Source organism: Ranitomeya variabilis, chromosome 1, assembly GCF_051348905.1.
Source record: "Ranitomeya variabilis isolate aRanVar5 chromosome 1, aRanVar5.hap1, whole genome shotgun sequence".
Taxonomy (NCBI): domain Eukaryota; kingdom Metazoa; phylum Chordata; class Amphibia; order Anura; family Dendrobatidae; genus Ranitomeya; species Ranitomeya variabilis.
Window position 1 is genome coordinate 234,735,574 of NC_135232.1, and position 22,015 is coordinate 234,757,588.

Consider the following 22,015-nt stretch of genomic DNA (forward strand, 5'->3'; position numbering starts at 1 on the left):
ATTCTCAGGTCCTAAATTCCTAGAATTCGGAATTTAGGACCTGAGAATGATGTCACGGCTTGTGATTGGTCGTGTGGCGGTCACATGAGCGGCACGCAACCAATCAGAAGCCGTGACGTCATGGAAGGCCCTAAACACGCTCATTTTAAGCAAAGAAGGCTGCCGGTTACCAGCGGTGATGTCCAGGGGCCTCCGGAGAGGTGAGTATATGAATATTTTTTATTTTAATTCTTTATTTTACACAGTAATATGGATCCCAGGGCCTGAAGGAGAGTTTCCTCTCCTTCAGACCCTGGGAACCATCAGGATACCTTCCGATACTTGGTGTCCCATTGACTTGTATTGGTATCGGGTATCGGTATCGGCGATGTCCGATACTTTTCGGGTATCGGCCGATACTATCCGATACCGATACTTTCAAGTATCGGACGGTATCGCTCAACACTAATCGTGGATCCAGGAGGCAGGCCAGCCAGTAGTTGTCATCGGTCATCATTTTGATAATGCGGGGGTCCCTTTTAAGGATACGCAAGGCATACTCAGCCATGTGGGCCAATTTTCCAGGTGTCAATTCACTGCTTGTGCTGGGTTGTGGAGCACTTTCTTGCAAATCAACATCACTTGTGTCCCACAAAAACCCTGTACCTGACCTTGCAATGCCACCAGTTTCTATTGCCCCCTGAGAAGCATCCTCCTCCCATAAATATTCATCCCCATCATCCTCCTCCTCTTTGTCTGCCACCTCGTCCAGGAGAGTTCCCTGAGCAGGCAATGGCTGACTGTCATCAAGGCTTCCCTCCTCCTCGGCTGCAGACGCCTGCTCCTTAATGTGCGTCAAACTTTGCATCAGCAGACGCATTAGTGGAATGCTCATGCTTATGATGGCATCGTCTGCACTTACCAGCCATGTGCATTCCTCAAAACACTGAAGGACTTGACAGAGGTCTTGTAGCTTCGACCACTGCACACCAGACAACTCCATGTCTGCCATCCAAGTGGCTGCCCGTGTATGTGTATCCTCCCACAAATTAATTACAGCACGCCTCTGCTCGCACAGCCTCTGAACCATGTGCAGTGTGGAGTTCCACCTTGTTGCAACATTGATTATTAGGCGGTGCTGGGGAAGATTCAGCGATCGCTGATGGTTCAGCATACGGCTGGAGTGTACGGGTGACCGGCGGATGTGCAAGCAAAGTCTTCGCACCTTCAGGAGCAGGGCTGGTAACTCCGGATATTTTTTGAGGAAGCACTGCACCACCAGGTTCAAGGTGTGAGCCAGGCAAGGTATGTGTTTCAGTTGTGAAAGGGCTATGGCAGCCATAAAATTCCTTCCGTTATCACTGACTACCTTGCCTGCCTCAAGATGTACACTGCCCAGCCATGACTGAGTTTCTTGCTGCAAGTACTTGGCCAGTACTTCCGTGGTGTGTCTGTTGTCGCCCAAACACTTCATTTGTAACACAGCCTGCTGACGCTTACCACTAGCTGTTCGATAATGGGACATCTCGTGTGCAACACTGGCAGCTGCAGATGGAGTGGTCGTGTGACTGCGCTCTGTGGACGAGCTTTCGCTTCTGGAGGAGGAGGAGTGGCGAATGCCTACAGCCAACTGTTTCCTAGACCATGGGCTAGGCAGAACTGTCCCACTATGGCGGTCCCCTGCGGACCCTGCATCCACCACAATAACTTAGTGCGCCGTGATTGACACTTAACATCCCTGGCCATGCCTAGTAGTCCATGCATCTGTTGTGAGGTGCACCTTTCCACTGACTGATTGCCTCAGTGCATGGAGAATGCGGTCTTTGACATGCTGGTGGAAAAATGGGATGGCTTTTCTCGCAGAGAAGTGCCGACTAGGTAGGTCATAGCGTGGTACTGCATAGGCCATCAGGTCTTTGAAAGCTTCGCTTTCAACCAACCGGTAGGGCATCATCTCTAACGAGATTAGTATAGCAATGTGGGCGTTCAAACCCTGTGTACGCGGATAAGAGAATGAGTACTTTCTTTTCCTAACAAGAGTCTGTTGTAGGGTGAGCTGGTCTGGAGAGCTGCATATGGGGGCACTAGTGGTGGTGGTGGACATGGCAGATTGAGTGAGGGTTAGTGATGGTATTCTTGATGTTGGCCTACATACAGTGTTTCCTACCAATAACCTTGTGATTCCCCGACTGCTTTGGCCTTGTGACGATACCTCCACATTTGCTGCTGGTGGTGTCCTAACCGGTGGGCTTACAGTGAGGGAAGCAATGTAGCGTTGCTGACTACCTTCATTCTGAGCAGGTGCACCAACGGTACGGGACGTTTGGTAGTTAGTCCAGGCTTGCAAGTGCATGCTGGTTAAATGTCTAAGCATGCACGTTGTATTTAAATTTTCAAGATTCTTCCCTCTGCTAAAGGTCTTTGAGCATTTCTTACAGATAACTTTTGACTGATCATTCGGATCTTGGTTAAAAAATTGCCACACTGCACTCTTCCTACTATGGAATACCTTTTCAGGCATTGCACGCTGTGCTACTTTCACCGGATGGCCACGCTCTCCTAAAACTGTTTTTGTTTTTGACAAACGTTTTTGGCCTGATACGGGCTGGCCAGATGACAGCTGTTGCGATGTAGATGGCTGCTGCGGATCCTCCTCCTCCGCTTCTGAGCTACTGGCAGCGGCACCCTCTTCCCCCAATGGCTGCCAATCTGGGTCAACAACTGGGTCATCTATCACCTCCTCTTCAATGTCATGTGCACTTTCCTCTGTGTCACCGTGTAAGGTGCTATAGCGTTCAGGACGGGGCACCATAGTCTCATCAGAGTCAGATTCTTGCTCAGTACACTGTGAGGGCAATGTAGTGATCTGAGTCAATGGAACAGCATAATGATCTAGCTGTGGCTGTGCATCACTGCACTCCATGTCCAATTCATGTTGTAATGGCAGTTAACAATTTCCCTTTCTAACCCAGGCACAGTATGTGTAAAGAGCTCCATGGAGTAACCTGTAGTGTCGCTTGATGCATCCTTCACTTTTGGTTTGGGTGAAGGACACAAGGAAACTTCTTGTTCCTGACCGGGAGCATCCACTGACAACTTGCTGCTATTATATTTGGAACTTTCTGAAGAGGAGGCGAAAGAGCTAGAGGCTGAGTCAGCAAGGAAAGCCAAAACTTTTTCCTGCTGCTCAGGCTTTAAAAGCTGTTTTCCTACTCCCAGATAAGGGAGCCTTCGAGGCTTTGTGTAGCCAGATGATGATGCTGGCTCAACACCTCCAGCCTTAGGTGCTATTGTGCTTTTGCCACTACCACCAGATACACCACCACCACCATCAGTACCAGCTGGCAACCACCGCCCATGGGCTCTTCCACCAGACTTCCTCATTTTTTGGAAAATCTAACCAAAATAACAACCGTTATATGGTACTGTAAAACAAGGTAGAATGTGTATATAAACTTGTTGAGAATTTAAATCTCCCTTTTTTTTGGAGACTGAACCAAAACTCAGGCCAAGTGTATAAAACAACACAATGTAAGTGGCAGACAGTGGCTGGCTGATATACGACAAACTAACAGGACTGAAGTATATCCACTTTGTGGGAATTTGAATCTCACTTTTTTGTGGGGGAGACTGAACCTAAACTCAGGCCCAGTGTATAAAACAACACAATGTAAGTGGCAGACCGTGGCTGGCTGATATACGACAAACTAACAGGACTGAAGTATATCCACTTTGTGAGAATTTGAATCTCACTTTTTTTGGGGGGAGACTGAACCCAAACTCAGGCCCAGTGAATAAAACAACACAATGTAAGTGGCAGACAGTGGCTGGCTGAAATACGACAAACTAACAAGACTGAAGTATATCCACTTTGTGAGAATTTGAATCTCACTTTTTTTGGGTGGAGACTGAACCCAAACTCAGGCCCAGTGTATAAAACAACACAATGTAAGTGGCAGAAAGTGGCTGGCTAATATACGACAAACTAACAAGACAGAAGTATATCCACTTTGTGAGAATTTGAATCTCACTTTTTTGGGGGAGACTGAACCCAAACTCAGGCCTAGTGTATAAAACAACACTATGTAAGTGGCAGAAAGTGGCTGGCTGATATACGACAAACCAACAGGACAGAAGTTTATCCACTTTGTGAGAATTTGAATCTCACTTTTTTGGGGGAAGACTGAACCAAAACTCAGGCCCAGTGTATAAAACAACACAATGTAAGTGGCAGAAAGTGGCTGGCTGATATACGACAAACTATCAGGACAGAAGTTTATCCACTTTGTGAGAATTTGAATCTCACTTTTTGGGGGGAGACTAAACCAAAACTCAGGCCCAGTGTATAAAACAACACAATGTAAGTGGCAGAAAGTGGCTGGCTGATATACGACAAACTAACAGGACAGAAGTTTATCCACTTTGAGAGAATTTGAATCTCACTTTTTTTGGGGGGGAGACTGAACGAAAACTCAGGCCCAGTGTATAAAACAACACAATGTAAGTGGCAGAAAGTGGCTGACTGATATACGACAAACTAACAGGACAGAAGTTTATCCACATTGTGAGAATTTGAATCTCACTTTTTTTGGGGGGAGACTGAACCAAAACTCAGGCCCAGTGTATAAAACAACACAATGTAAGTGGCAGAAAGTGGCTGAAAGATATATGAAAAAATACAAGGACTGTAGTACAATTTCAATCTCCCTACAATGATCTCTGGACAAGTATGACAGCAATAAAAAGGACTGCTGCACACAAAAGTGTGGACAAATAAACAAGATAACTGTGCAGAAAGGAGCAACAGGATTTTTGCTTTTAAAAAAGCAGTTGGTTTGCACAGCAGTGTGCAAACAGCAATGCAGCTATCAGGGAGCCTTATAAGGCAGCCTAATAAGCTACAGAGCTGATGCACAAAAATATAGCATCCACTGTCTCTGCAAAAAAAAGGTGGTGTTGGACAGTGGAAATCGCTACAGCACAAGCAGTTTGGTGGTTAATCTTCCCTCCCTAACTATATCCCTTCTTAGGAAGAAGCTGCGGCAACCTCTCCCTATGCTAAGCTCGGCAGAAGTAAGATGGCGGTCGGCATGCACGCCCCTTTATAGCCCCTGTGACGCTGCAGAAAGCAAGCCAATCACTGTCATGCCCTTCTCTAAGATGGTGGGGACCGAGACCTATGTCATCACGCTGCCCACACTCTGCGTCCTCCTTCATTGGCTGAAAAATGGTGCTGAAAGCGTCATATGAAACACGACTTTGGCACGCAGATCGCCGACCGCATGGCCGATACCACACTAGGATCGGGTTGGGTTTCATGAAACCCAACTTTGCTGAAAGTCAGCGATTTTTGAATTTGTCCGATCCGTTTCGCTCAACCCTAGTGCCAAGCAGTTCACTGTTATCACTTATTATACCATTATCATTTAATTTGGCAAATAATAATAATAAATTAATAATGTTAGTTTAATTCACCAAAAACACTTTTTGCAGTGTTTTTGCACATTCTCATTACTTTCTATGGGTGAAAACAAAAAAAAAGCCGCAAAAACGCTGACAGTATTGATGTGAACATCGCACTTTGAGATTTGCGACTGATAAAGAGAAAAGATAGATTTGTGCAGATAAAGGCATAATAAGGAAGAAGAGAATGAACACCACCTCCAAAATGCTGTTAGGCAAAATATATATATAACCTCTCAATGGGTCTAACCTTTATTTCCTTAAAGCAGCACCATTGTGTGCTAACCATCGACACAGCAACAATGCACCAGCAGGGTGGGCGGCCTGGTACCTCACAGTGCCCATGCTGCAAGACTGAGTCCCCATGACTCAAGCACAGCTCCATCACCAAATGAAAGGAGCATTGAAACTCACCATCCTCAAGCTTTCAAATGACAGCCAAAATAGGCAGGATCTCCTTTGCATTCTCCTGCTAATTAAAATCACCTGTGCCAAATGGGAGGAGTGCAATTCCGTGTAGATTAGAAGTCTAAGGAAATAGCAAAATTGAGTGATTTCTGTAACAATAACTGTTGTAATACTCGCCTCTCTAACATTTCCATCAAAACTCTACCCTCTTTTCTTTCCAGTTTTGAGGAGTTGTGTTCTGAAGAGGGATGCCAGGAATTGCCTCCTCATCGAGTTTATGACTGTCCCTTTAACTTTCTCCTTAGAGCAGAACTACCCAAATCCAGGTTATACAATCCTTTGGCTCCTGAAAGACAGGCCATAAAGGAGTATATCGTGGAAAGTCTTGCCAAGGGATATATCAGACCTTCCTCTTCCCCTGTTGCTGCTGATTTCTTTTTTGTCAAGAAAAAAGATGGAGGTCTGCATCCTTGTCTAGATTTTAGGTTGTTAAATTGGATTACCATCTGAAATCCTTATCCCCTTCCCCTCATTCCAGATTTATTTAATCAAATTGTTGTAGCAAAATGGTTCTCCAAGTTGGACCATAGGGGACCCAGAATCTGATTAGAATCAAAATGGGATGAGTAGAAAACAGCATTTAACACCCCTGAAGGGCATTTCAAAAGCCTTGCCATTCTATTCGGTCTGAATAATGCCCCCAGCATTTTTCAACATTTTATGAATGATATCTTCTATCAACTGGTGGGCAAATTTGTGGTGGCATACTACGACAACATTTTAATTTACTCACATAATTTTGGGATACATCAGGGACATTTTAGACAGGTACTACAGATATTATGAGATAAACTGTAAGCTAAGCCTGAGAAATGTGTGTTTGCCATTCAGGAGGTACAATTCCTGGGTTATCTGGTGTTTGCTTTGGGTTTCTGAATAAATCCTGAGAAGGTCCCTGCAGTATTGAAATGGTACCTTCTGGAAAATCTTAAAGCCCTATAATTCTTTCTGGGGTTTGCTAAATATTATCAGAAGTTTATCTGGAACTTCTCGCCCATTGTCAAACCACTCATGGACAAAACCAAAATTGGTTCAGATTTCTCTGATTGGTCTGATCCTGTCCATCAGGCATTTAACTCTGTAAAAACTGTTTTTCCTCAGCTCCTATACTCATTCAGCCTGAAGATTTGCAGCATTTTTTTGTATAGGTGGATGCATCTAAAGTGAGGGTTGGAGCCATCTTATCAAAGGGATTATCTCCTGGGAAATGGCACTCATGCACTTTCTTCTCTAAGAAGATATGACATACTTAGTAGAGAACTTTTGGCTATTAAGTTGGCCATTAGTGGCATTATTTTCTAGAGGGGGCAACTCACACTGTCCTACTGGCCATAAAATTGCTGTAGAATCCGCAAAATGTCTCATTCCGAGACAATCTAGGTGGTCTTTATTTTTTACAAGGTTTAATTTCTATGTCACTTAACATCCTGGGGTTAAAAACTTCAAGGCTGATGACTTATCCTGTAGTTTACCTGGGGAAGTTAGTACTGAGAACTCTGTTCATGTTCTGCAAGAGGGAGTGGTTATTTCTGCCATATGTTCTGATCTTGAGGGTGAGGTATTGAAAGCTCAGGGGGTGCTCCTGCTTCCTGTCCTTTGGGGAAATATTTGTTCCATGTACATTTACATTTAAAATTTTTAGGAGAACATCATCACTTAGTTCTGGTAGGTCACCCAGGTAGCAAGGCTACTGTGGGTCTTGTTTCTCATCATTTTCTGGTAGCCTAGGCTGAGTCAGGATGTGGGGGATTTTGTGTCTGCTTATAATACTTGTGCGCGTTTCAAGACCTCGCATACTCATCCTTCCGGGTCTCTCCTACCTTTAGTTATACCTAATAGACCATGAACTCATCTATCCATAGATTTTAATATCAACCTTCTGCCATCTGCAAGTAAAATAGTATTACATGAAACAGTGATTTTAGTGGTGGTGGATAGGTTTAGCAAGATGGCACATTTTGTTCCATTACCGGCCCTGCCAAATGCTAAAACATTGGCTCAGGTGTTTATTGGTGAGAAAGTGAAGCTTCACGTGGTTCCTTCCAATGTTGTCTCAGATCAGGGAACCAAGTTTGTGTCTAAATTTTGGAGGGCTTTTTGTTCTCGCCTAAGAGAACATTTATCTTTTTCCTTAGCATTTCATCTTCAACCGAACAGTCAGACCGAACGTATGAACCAAAGCTTAGAAACATACCTTAGACGTTTCTTTTCTGAGAATCAGGAGGATTGGTCATCATACCTAACCTTGGCTGAGTTTACGCTTAACAGTTGCCACCATGAATCCACTGGAAAGTCACCATTCCTTGGTGCATACAGGTTTCACCCGTAGTTCTGTACTTTCAGATGGGAGGAGGCTTTGGGGATTCCTATGGAAGAACATTTCTCAACTACAAAGATGTCCATTTAAAAAGTCCTTTGATCACAAACAAAATTCTAGTAAACAATCAAAAGCCTCTTGAAGGGAGAAAAAGAAGTGCTGTGTTGAAGAATAAAAGGAGAGTGGTGGTTGTGGGGATTCCAATCTGAGAAGAAGAGAAGCCGCTATCTGCTGACCGGACATTTTTTTATGAAAAGTGTGCAGTTTTGTGGGTACCAAAATCAAAGATCTATCTAATATGGTATCAAGATTCTTCAGTGCTACAGTTGACTACCCACATCTACAAATTCATGCAGGAACAAATGTGGGCCAGAAAGTAAAGGAATTAGGTTCGCAGGTCATCTTATCATCAATGGTGGACTAGATGGCGGTATAATGTGAATACACACACGGTTTAGCTTCACCCAGTATGAAGGAAGCAAACCCTGTTGCGTCACAGGGCCACGATACCACACAGAGAGCGCAAGTAAAGGGTCATAGAACTCTGTCCCAAGACACGGGGAAAGAATTCCTCTAGACCTCTTACGCTTGACACCGTTACTGTGGTGTCAGGGGTAGAACTGAACTAACAATCATAATTTATTGCACTAGAGTGTGTACAATGCTGCTCTGGCGGACTCCACTAACCACCCTAACCAGGGCCCGGAAAGTGCACTAAGCGCAATGCGCCGCACTGGCGGTCGCTGCTGAGAGATGCTGAATTGTGTGCTGGATGTGCAGAGTAGCAATGTCTGGTGCTAGGTAGCTTCCACCATTCGCGAGCAAGCAACAACACTAGGGATGGGAATGATTCAGAGCTTTCATCCATCGACAGGCATTCATCTACACACTCACAAGTAAATAAGTTTACACTAGCGCATGGCCAAGTGGCCATGCAAACCTTTTATGGCAGTAGCACTCCAGGACCTTCCTGATGGTCCAATTGGAGCCGCAACAGGACCTGAGCATGTGACCCCCGACCTCCAATGGGAGGTTGTCCCGTGGGCATGCTCAGTATGGGAAAAGCAGGACTTAGTCCCAGAAAGGCCTGCTTGCTGCTGATCAGTGCTGGCTACAAAGGCAGAGCCTGGAAAGGCAGCAGTAACTATTTGCACAGTATCAGCTTGAGCCAGACGCTGGGACTGATGTCTCCGCTGAGCAGATTCCATTGCATCTGGAGGAGAATGGGAGAACGCAGCAGACATGGTTCAAGATTCCACCTGTTCAGCAGCGGGAACTCAACACCTAACACATGGGACAAGGAGTTTAAACAGGATTCTACAGAAGAACAACTGGAAACATCGATGGTGTCATCAGCAACATTTTGGGTTTCTTGACCATACAGTGAATTACTTGTATATGGACTACTTGCAAGATGTGTTGCATTTTACAAATACAGGAAAACGCATATTTGGTAGATGCCTTTCTACACTCATCAGGAGAGCGTTGAACAAGAGCAATATGGGAGGGGAAATATAGAACTAGGAAAAAATATGCAGCTAGTAAGTTCTTTTGAGAACCCTGCTAATAGAAGTGAAAATAAAGAGCAAAAACAAGAAATTCTGAATGAAAATATAAGAGCAAGAGAAATCGACTACAAACTAAAATGTGTTTATACAAATGCACAGAGCACGGGAAACAAACAAGGAGATTCGGAGCTGCTAACACAGGAAGAGAGATATTATGTCATAGGCATCACTGAAACATGGTGGGATGATACAAATGATTAAAATGCAGACCTTGAAGGCTGCAACTTATTTATTAGAAATGGGTTTAACAAGAGGGTCGTAGGTTTTGCATTGTATGTTAAGAAAGCATATATATCCACAGAGATCCAAACCTCAGATAATGATAGCTTTATAGAAACTGTTTAGGTAAGAATACAAGGAGACAAGAACAGAAAGGACACTATTGTAGGTGTTTACTATAGACCCTGGACAGACTGAAAATATGGATGAAATAGTCTTACATAAGATGTCTTTGTTCTCAAAAAAGTACAACATAATGATTATGGGAGATTTTAACTATTCAAATATTTGTTGGGAATCTCTCTAAGGCAGAAGTAATTGGTCCAGAAAATTCATATCTTCTCTCTAACAAATTTATCTTTCATAAGGTAGATGAGAGAATTAAGGTACCGTCACACTCAGCAACTTTGCAAAGAGAATGACAACAATCCGTGACGTTGCAGCGTCCTGGATAGCGATCTCATTGTGTTTGACACGCAGCAGCGATCTGGATCCCGCTGTGCCATCGCTGGTCGGAGCTAGAAGTCCAGAACTTTATTTTGTCACCAGGTAGGCGTGTATCGTCATGTTTGACATCAAAAGCAACTACGCCAGCAATGAGCATAGGGGGCGTTGCAGCATCTCCTTCTAGCCAGTCGGTACACTCCGGCTGTTTGACATGGAGCTAACAACCAGCGAGAACGAGAAGTGAGTTGCCGTTACGTCACTGGATCGCTCCTGCATCGTTCTGGAGTTGCTGTGTTTGACGTCTCTACAGCGACCTAAACAGTGATGCTCTAGCGATCTAGTTTAGTTCGGCTCGTTGTCTATATCGCCGCAGCGTTGCTGAGTGTGACGGTACCTTAAGAGGATCTGCCACCTTGGACCTAATTCTTACCAACAGAGAGGAAATAGTTGAGGACGTAAAGGTGGCTGGAAATTTAGAGGGCAGCAATCATTTTGGATTGTATGAGAAGGAAGATGTGTGAGGGCTTTAATGTTGGATTTCAGAAAAGCAGATTTTAACCCCTTAAGCCCCGAGGGTGTTTTGCACGTTAATGACCGGGCCGATTTTTACAATTCTGACCACTGTCCCTTTATGAGGTTATAACTCTTGAACGCTTGAATGGATCTTGGCGATTCTGACATGGTTTTCTCATGACATATTGTACTTCATGATAGTTGTAAAATTTCTTTGATATAACTTGCGTTTATTTGTGAAAAAAACGGAAATTTGGCGAAAATTTTGAAAATTTTGCAATTTTCCAAATTTGAATTTTTATGCCCTTAAATTACAGGGATATGTCACACAAAATACTTAATAGGTAACATTTGCCACATGTCTACTTTACATCAGCACAATTTTGGAACCACAATTTTTTTTTGTTAGGGAGTTATAAGGGTTAAAATTTGACCAGCAATTTCTCATTTTTACAACACCATTTTTTTTTAGGGACCACATCTCATTTGAAGTCATTTTGAGGGATCTATATGATAGAAAATACCCAAGTGTGACACCATTCTTAAAACTGCACCCCTTAAGGTGCTCAAAAGCACATTCAAGAAGTTTATTAACCCTTCAGGTGTTTCACAGGAATTTTTGGAATGTTTAAATAAAAATGAACATTTAACTTTTTTTCACACAAAATTTAATTCAGCTCCAATTTGTTTTATTTTACCAAGGGTAACAGGAGAAAATGGACCCCAAGAGTTGTTGTACAATTTGTCCTTAGTACGCTGATACCCAATATGTGGGGGTAAACCACTGTTTGTGCGCATGGCAGAGCTCGGAAGGGAAGGAGCGGCATTTGACTTTTCAATGCAAAATTGACTGGAATTGAGATGGGATGCCATGTTGTGTTTGGAGAGCCCCTGATGTGCCTAAACATTGAAACCCCCACAAGTGACACCATTTTGGAAAGTAGACCCCTTGAGGAACTTATCTAGATGTGTGGTGAGCACTTTGACCCAACAAGTGCTTCACAGAAGTTTATAATGCAGAGCCGTAAAAATAAAAAATCATATTTTTTCACAAAAATGATCTTTTCACCCCCAATTTTTTATTTTCCCAAGGGTAAGAGAAGAAATTGGACCACAAAGGTTGTTGTGCAATTTGTCCTGAGTACGCTGATACCCCATATGTGGGTGTAAACCACTGTTTGGGTGCATGGCAGAGCTCGGAAGGGAAGGAGCGCCGTTTGACTTTTCAATGCAAAATTGACTGGAATTGAGATGGGACGCCATGTTGCGTTTGGAGAGCCCCTGATGTGCCTAAACATTAAAACCCTCTACAAGTGACACCATTTTGGAAAGTAGACCCCCTAAGGAACTTATCTAGATGTGTTTTGAGAGTGTTTCACTACAGTTTATAACGCAGAGCCGTGAAAATAAAAATTCTTTTTTTTTTCACAAAATAGATTTTTTAGCCCCCAGTTTTGTATTTTCACAAGGGTAACAGGATAAATTGGACCCCAAAAGTTGTTGTCCAATTTGTCCTGAGTACGCTCATACCCCATATATGGGGGGGAACCACCGTTTGGGAGAATGGATTTGAATTTGGAATGCAGACTTAGATGGATTGGTCTGCAGGTGTCATGTTGCATTTGCAGAGCCCCTGATGCACCTAAACAGTAGAAACCCCCCACAAGTGACACCATTTTGGAAACTAGACCCCCCAAGGAACTTATCTAGATGTGTTGTGAGAACTTTGAACCCCCAAGTGTTTCACTACAGTTTATAACGCAGAGCCGGGAAAATAAAAAATCTTTTTCTTTTCCCATACAAGTTATTTATTAGCCCCCAGTTTTGTATTTTCCCAAGGGTAATAGGAGAAATTGGACCCCAAAAGTTGTTGTCCAATTTGTCCTGAGTACGTTGATACCCCATATGAGGGGGAAACACTGTTTGGGCACATGGCAGAGCTCGGAAGGGAAGGAGCGCCATTTGGAATGCAGACTTAGATGGATTGGTCTGCAGGTGTCACGTTGCATTTGCAAAGCCCCTGATGTACCCAAACAGTAGAAACCCCCATAAGTGACCCCACATTGGAAACTAGACCTCCCAAGGAACTTATCTAGATGTGTTGTGAGAACTTTGAACCCCCAAGTGTTTCACTACAGTTTACAACGCAGAGCCGTGAAAATAAAAAATCTTTTTTTCCCACAAAAATGATTTTTAGCCCCCAAAATTTTTGTTTTACCAAGGGGAACAAGAGAACTTGGACACCAAAAGTTGTTGTCCAATTTGTCCTTAGTACGCTGATACCCCATATGTTGGGGTAAACCCCTTTTTAGGCGCACGGGAGAGCTCGGAAGGGAAGGAGCACTGTTTCACTTTTTCAACGCAGAATTGGCTGGAATTGAGATCGGATGCCATGTCGCGTTTGGAGAGCCCCTGATGTGACTAAACAGTGGAAACTCCCCAATTCTAACTGAAACCCTAATCCAAACGCACTCCTAACCCTAATCCCAACGGTAACCCTAATGACACCCTTAACCCTGACACACCCCTAACTCTAATCCCAAACCTAATCCCAACCGTAAATGTAATCCAAACTCTGACCCTAACTTTAGCTCCAACCCTAACTTTAGCCCCAACCCTAACCCTAACTTTACCCCTAACCCTAACTTTAGCCCCAACCCTAACCCTAACTTTAGCTCCAACCCTAGCCCCAACCCTAACCCTAGCCCTAACCCTAACCCTAGCCCTAACCCTAACCCTAGCCCTAACCCTATCCCTAACCCTAACCCTAGCCCTAACCCTAGCCCTAACCCCAACCCTAGCCCTATTCCTAATGGGTAAATGGAAAAAAATACATTTTTTTTAATTTTATTATTTTTCCATAACTAAGGGGGTGATGAAGGGGGGTTTGATTTACTTTTATAGCGTTTTTTATAGCGGATTTTTATGATTGGCAGCTGTCACACACTAAAAGACGCTTTTTATAGCAAAAAATGTTTTTGCGTTTCCACATTTTGAGACCTATAATTTTTCCATATTTTGGTCCACAGAGTCATGTGAGGTCTTGTTTTTGCGGGACGAGTTGACGTTTTTATTGGTAACATTTTCGGGCACGTGACATTTTTTCATCGCTTTTTATTCCGATTTTTGTGAGGTAGAATGACCAAAAACCAGCTATTCATGAATTTCTTTTCTTGGGGGGGGGCGTTTATACCATTCCACGGTTGGTAAAATTGATAAAGCAGTTTTATTCTTCGGGTCAGTACGATTACAGCGATATCTCATTTATATCACTTTTATGTTTGGTGCTTTTATACGATAAAAACTATTTTATAGAAAAAATAATTATTTTGGCATCACTTTATTCTGAAAACTATAACTTTTTAATTTTTTTGCTGATGATGCTGTATGGTGGCTTGTATTTTGAGGGACAAGATGACGTTTTCAGCGGTACCATGTTTATTTATATCCATCTTTTTGATCGCGTGTTATTCCACTTTTTGTTCGGCGGTATGATAATAAAGCGTTGTTTTCTGCCTCGTTTTTTTTTTTTACGGTGTTCACTGAAGGGGTTAACTAGTGGGACAGTTTTATAGGTTGGGTCGTTACGGACGCGGCGATACTAAATATGTGTACTGTTATTGTTTTTTTTATTATTTAGATAAAGAAATGTATTTATGGGAATAACATTTTTTTTTCTTTACTTAGGAATTTTTATTTTTTTTTCACATGTGGAAATTTTTTTTTTTACTTTTTTACTTTGTCCCAGGGGGGGACATCACAGATCGCTGATCTGACAGTTTGCACAGCACTCTGTCAGATTGGCGATCTGACTTACAGCGCTCCTGGCTTACCAGCGCCTGCACTGAGCAGGCGGTTGGTAAGCCACCTCCCTGCAGGACCCGGATGCAGCCCCGTGGCAATTTTGGATCCGGGGACTGCAGGGATAGGAGGTAAGAGATGCTCAGAGCAATGCGATCACATCGCATTGCTCCCAGGGTCTCAGGGAAGCCCGCAGGGAGCCCCCTCCCTGCGCGATGCTTCCCTATACCCCCGGAAAACTGCGATCATGTTTGATCGCAGTGTTCCGGGGGTTAATGTGCCGGGGGTGGTCTGTGACCACTCTTGGCACATAGTGCCGGATGTCAGCTGTGATAGTCAGCTGACACCCGGCTGCGATCGGCCGCGCTCCCCCTGTGAGCGCGGCCGATCGCATATGATGTACTATCCCGTCAGAGGGAATTAAGGCCCACCCCACCTCGATGGGATAGTACGTCATATGGGATTAAGGGGTTAATGCACTCAGAAAGAGGGTAGGAACTGTCCAATGGCTGGATTTTCTAAAGGACAGAAATGTCTAAGAAGGAAGGGCGATTGCTAAATGATATTCTCACTGCACAATCAATAACAATCCTGAAAAGAAGGAAGAATTGGAAGCATTTAAACAGACCAGGTTGGATGAACACAGAACTTAAAACACTTGTTAAAGAGGAAAAACATAAATGTATAACAAATTGAAAGAGAGGAGCAAATGTAAATACAAATATAATGCTGTCCGCAGGCAATGCAGGGCAAGCATTAGAAGAGCTAATGAAATGAGGCTTGCGAGGGAGATTTAACGCAATAAAAAATTATTTTGGGCTATGTCAAAAGCAAAGGAAAAGTCAAAGGTGCTACCGGATTTTTACAGGATGAAAAGGGTGAAGTGGTCTGTTAGGTGTCGAGTTCCAGCTGCTGCACAGGGGGAATGTCGAACCATGTCCACTGCGGTCTCCCATTCTCCTCCATTCTGACTCAAGCTGATACTGTGTGGCTGGTTACTGCTGTCCTTCCAGGCTCAGCCATCGTAACCAGTATTGATCAATGGTGAGCAGGCGCTCCTGTGACTAAGTCCTGCTTTTCTTCTTCTGAGCATGCCCAAGGGACGACCTCTCATTGGAGGTCGGGGGTCACATGCCCAGGTCCTGTAGCAGCTCCTATTGGACCACTAGGAATGTCCTGGAGATCTTCCGCTATAAAAGGTTCACATGGCTGCACAGCCATGCGCTAGTATAACTCAGTTATTGTGTGTGTGTGTGTGTGTGTGTGGATGTATGCCTGTTCTGGTGAAAGCTCCGAATCATACCCATCCCTAGTGTTGATGACTGCTCGCGAATGATGGAGCTATCTAGTGCCAGTTAGTGCCATCCAGCACCAGGCACAAACTATAGCGTCTAACTGCAGTGTTAGCCAGTGCGGCACCGTGTGCAACCAGTGTGCTTACCTGTCCCTACTTGGGCGGTTAGAGGTGTCTGCCAGAGCGGCGCTGCACGCTCCCAGTGCGTTAAATCTATTTTGTGTTTTCCCTGGCACCGCAGTTCCAGTGCCAAACGCAAGTGGTCTAGAGGGACTCTAACCCCGCATCTTGAGGCAGAGTTCTGTGACTCAATACTAGCGTTTCCTCTGCGGTATTGCGGTCCTGTGATGCATCAGGTTCGCTTCATTCATACCAGATGTAGCTAATCCGTGTGTTTTTTAATTATACCGCCATTTACTGTCTGCCATTACCTAGCAGCAGGTATCACTCCTACACGGTGGACCCCGGGCTGCGATCGCACCGTATTCCATCTTTATAATTATTTGGTGCATTCCGCCAGCTCTAACATTGTCAAAAATGATGTTGACAAGGCTGAAGTTTTAAATTACTGTTTTGCATCTGTGTTCTTTAAGAAAACAAATGTAAATGTAATTGATTATAAATGCTTAATTTACTGATCTTCACTGTGCTATTGAAGGAATAAAATAATTCATACCATCTATAAATAAAGGGATGGTAAGAGAACACTTAGCTAATTTAAATTAATTAATCAATCTCCTTGTCCAGATGAATTACATCTCAGGGTACTGAAAGAGATAGCAGAGGAAACTGCAGAACCACTAGCCAAAATCTTTGAAAAATCCTGAAGAACAGGAGAAGTCCCAGAAGATTGGAGAAGGGCAAATGTCCCTAACTTAAAAAAAGGAAAGACGATGAAGCAAGGAAATTAAAGGCCAGTGAGCCTTACCTCTGTACCAAGAAAGATCTTTGAACAAATTTGTGAACAGCTTGTATGTAAGTTATCAGATAAGAATACATTAATTAACCAAAGCCATCATGGGTTTGCGGTAAACAAGTCATGCCAGACTAATCTAATTTCCTTCTGTGATGGAATCATTGACTGGTGGGATCAGGGAAATGTGATATAGTATATCTCGATTTTAGCAAAGCATTTGATAAAGTATCTCATCCCTATTGAAAAAATGAGCACATATAGGATTCACTTGTCTATGATTAAATGGATTCATAACTGGCTCAGTGATTGTACACAAACAGTGGTAATAAATGGTTGCACATCCAAATGAGTGATTCAAGTGAGGTACCACAAGGCTTTGTCCTGGTTCCAGTGTTGTTTAACATTTTTATAAATTATTTAGATAAGGGAACTGAAAGTAAACTAATCAAATTTGCAGACAATGCAAAGCTAGGAGGGATAGTTAAAACTAGAGAAGACATAGAAAAGATTCAAAAGGATCTAGAAGCTTGAACAAAGGGCAGCGACAAATAGAATGTTATTTAACAAGGAAACATGTCAGACCTTACATTTTGGGCAGAAAAATAAAAATGACATCTACAGAATCAAAGGAATAGAACTAAGATAGAGCATGTATAAAAAAGTCTTGGGTATAATAATAAATCACAAACTGCACATGAATCAATGGTGTTATGCTGCAGCAAAAAGGCAAGCACAGTTCTGGTATTTATAAAAAAAAAGAGTCTAGATTACATGAAGTAATTATCCCCCTCTACTTCTACTTGGTCAGACCTCATCTGGAATACTGTGTCCAGTTCTGAGCGCCATATTTTAAAAATGATATTGAAAAACTGGAGCAAGTTCAGAGAATTGCTACCAGGATGGTGAGTGGACTGCAAGCTGTGTCCTACAAGGAGCTGTTAAAGGATCTGGGATTGTTTAGCTAGCAAAAAAGAAGGCTAAGAGGAGACTTAATAGCCATCTTCAAATATCTGAAGGGATATCACAGTGTAAAGGGATCATCCTTATTCTCATTTGCACAAGAAAACATGAGAAGCAATGAAATGAAACTGAAAGGGAGAAGATACAGACTAGATGTTAGAAAAAACTTTTTTTTACAGTGAAGGTGATCAATGAGTGGAACAGGCTGCCATGAGAGGTGATGAGTTCTCCTTCAATGGAAGTCTTCAAACAGAGGCTGGACTGACATCTGTTGGAGATGGTTTAGTGAATCCTGCATTGAGCAGGGGTTGGACACGATCACCCCGGAGGTCCCATCCATCCAACTCTAACATTCTATGATTCTTTGGCTCTTTTTACAAGGCAATAAAAAACAAACATACCTTTCACCTGCCCTTGCTGTTATGTCTAGCAGCTCCTTCTTTCTTCTGTATTGAAAATCAAATGTGGCACGATGCAGTGATGCCATTGTGCTCTTGTGATGTAACGTTGATGTCAAAAGGTATTGAGGGCAAGGAATCTGTGTCTCTCTTCTCTGCAATAGGTTTTAACTAGAAAAGAGCTGGCTCTAGCAGGCCTACCTCTGCTGCAGGCCCAAGATCTTTATTTCTGTCTGACAGGAGATCCACCGCATTTTGCAGCCCTCCTGTCAGTCAGCTAAGAACACCACCTGATATGAGATGCTCAACTTGCCTCATGGCACAGCACCTCTGAATAGGGACAAAAGTTTCCTTGCAAACAACAGTTTTGATGCAATAAGTCTAAACAATTAAGAAAATGTCTGTACTTCCCATAAACTGTTCTCCCCTCCCCATATGGAATATATTTCATTAAGATTTCAGCAATCCCTATTCGAAGCAGACTGAGCTGAATTGCAGATGTGATTTATCAGATCTAAAATGTGTCTTACGCAAGACTGTCAGTTCAATTACAGAGCAACAAACGTCTTGATTAGAAATGATGATATTGTTTGGTTGTGCACTGTTAAATTTTTGAGCACTTGAGCTCAATATTTCCGTTCTCTATAATATTGTAATACCTCTGAGCTGCAGCATTTATGTAGCATGGGTCTTATTAGGACATTGAATTTCAATATATCTCCATAACCTAGAATAGTAGAAGCCAAATTAAGAATCCAATACTCAGCTGCATAGACTAGGTGCTGGATCAGCTGTGATGAGGTTTATTTTCTTATTAGTTTCTCTTGGTACTGTATTCTGATATTTGTCTGGCAGATTGTGGAATGAGACTACTGTACAGTAGCTCTCAGATAACAGCTTTCTCTTTCTTTGTAACTAAGTGGAGTATATAGCATTTTATAGAGTAACATATCTCCTTGTGGAGAGTGACATGCCTGACATGCAAGTGTATGGAGACTTAAGGGCCACGCGATCTACCTCAGGGAAATTAAATATGAAAATTGCTTTTTCAGAGAGGTAGAGGACTTGAATTGTTGTGCGGCCAATTGGTTGTAGCAATCCTAAAAGTTAATATCATCCCTATAATAAGACTCGTAGCATGATTTATGGTAATAGCCAAATCTTTATTTTCAGACACATGTTTTCAGGGTTTTGCTCTTCTTTTGTACAAGCAAGAGATCTGATTGGCTTTATGCTAGGCCTCTGACTGGGGCCTAAGGAGTAATGTCTTTGCTTGTGAAGAGTGACATGCTTGATATGCCAGTTTATGGAGACTTATAGGCCATGCAATGCTCCTCTGTCAAATTAAATATGCAAATTGCTATTTCAGAGAGAAGGAGGACTTGAACTGTTGTGCCACCTATTGGAAATAGCAATCCTTAAATTCAATATTGACTCTTTGAAGAGCCATGCTGCATGATTTAAGATAAAAGCCAAACCAGAATCTCTATTTGCAGACACGTGTTTTGGGGTGTAGGCCCCTCATTAGTGCAAAGCATGATATCTGATTTGGCTAGGTGACTGCACTATAATTTGCAATTCTCATGTTAGTGATAAATGACATCAATATCATTAGTTAGCATTATTTTTATTCAACAATTCTTCATTCTACAACCCTTGGCAAAAATTATGGAATCACCAGCCTTGGGAGATGTTCATTCAGTTGTTTAATTTTGTAGTAGAAAAGCAGATCACAGACATGGCACAAAACTAAAGTTATTTCAAATGGCAACTTTCTGGCTTTAAGAAACACTAAAAGAAATCAAGAACAAAAAATGTGCTAGTCAGTAATGGTTACTTTTTTTAACCAAGCATAGGGAAAAATTATGGAGTCACTCAATTCTGTGTTAGGGCTAGCGGAACGCACCGAGTAAATAGAGATGTTTATTATAATGGGTGCGTTCGCAGACCGGGGTCCACCGTGCAGGAGGAACCTGCTGCTAGCGAATGGCGGCACTGTTTGGCAGTATAGACTAGCTCTGTTACTCCACAGAGTAGCCGTGAAAGGGGAAGCATTGCACCCTGTTAGCCTCACAGGAGCATAAGCTTACTGCCAAGCTGATAGCAGTCAGTGGTTATGCAACATGCAATCTCCTCACCGGAGAAGCTGGTATTCTAGGGGCTCATTTCAGCCGGGTCCCTGAACACACTAATACAATCTCCTCACCAGAGGTGCCGGTATTCTAGGGGCTTATTTCAGCCGGGTCCCTGAACACACTCATGCATAACCACACTGGTGGAAAGCACATATATGAATTGATACTAGCGAATGGCCGTGCGGCCATGCGAGCCTTATATAGCTGCAGCAAGAAAAACACCTTCCTAGAAGGACCAATGAGAGACTGCCATACCTGAGCATGTGACCCTAAATCTCCACTGAGAGATCTTGCCCTGGGCATGCTCAGTGTGTGCAAAGCAGGACTTAGTCCTAGCACCTACAGGACCTTCCTGAAGGGACCAATGGACTTAGCTGCAGTATCTGACCATGTGACCCTTGATCTCCACTGAGAGATCTTACTCAGGGCATGCTCAGAATGAGAAAAGCAGGACTTAGTCCCAGAAGCGTCTGCTCGCCGCTGCCCAGCACTGACTTCAATGGCAGAAGCAGGAAAAGCAGCAGTAACTCTTTGTACAGAGGGGGACTGAGCAAGACGCTGGGACCGACGTCTCCGCTGAGCAGGCTCCACTGCGGCAGGAGAAGAATGGGAGACCGCAGTGGAGATGGCCTGAGATTCCCCCTGTGCAGAGGCGGGAACTCGACCCCTAACATTATCCCCCCTCCTAGGGCCCCCCTCCTTGGACCTCGCTATGCTCGAAGGTGGCAATGAGCTGCGGGCCCAAATGTGCTCAGCAGGCTCCCACGACCTGTCCTCAGGACCATAACCCTTCCAATCCACCAAATAAAATTTTTTGCCACGTACCACCTTGCACCCCAAAATAGCGTTCACCTCGTAATCGTCCATAGATGAACCCAATGTCCCAGCAGATGACACGGAAAACCAGGACATGTATACGGGTTTCAAGAGGGACACATGAAAGGTGTCAGTGATACTCAGGCGTGGCGGAAGGGCCAAAATATAGACCACAGGATTAACCTGTTCGAGGACCTTAAAGGGACCCAAGTAGCGAGGTGCAAATTTAGTGGACTCAACTCGCAGCCTGATGTTACGGGCGGAGAGCCACACCAAGTCGCCAGGAGCAAAGGTCGGAGCGGGGCGCCGATGTGCATCGGCGGAGGACCTCATTCTCTCCTTGGAGGCCCGACTGGCATCCTGAGTGTGGTCCCAAATATCCCGTGCCTCCACAGCCCAGTCTGCCACCCTGAAATCGGCGGAAGACACGGGCATAGGCACAGGTACCCGCGGATGCTGACCATAATTGAGGAAGAATGGGGTTTGTCCAGTGGAGCCGGCTGCGGCGTTGTTCAGTGCAAACTGCCCACGATAGCAAGGATGCCCAGTCATCCTGCCTGGCTGAGACAAAATGTCGCAGATAACAAATTTTTGTGATCCGTGAACACTTGAAAGTGAAAACGAGCCCCCTCCAAGAGATGTCTCCATTCCGAGAAAGCCAGCTTCATCGCTAGCAACTCCCTGTCCCCAATGGAATAATTCCTCTCCGCAGGTGTGAAGG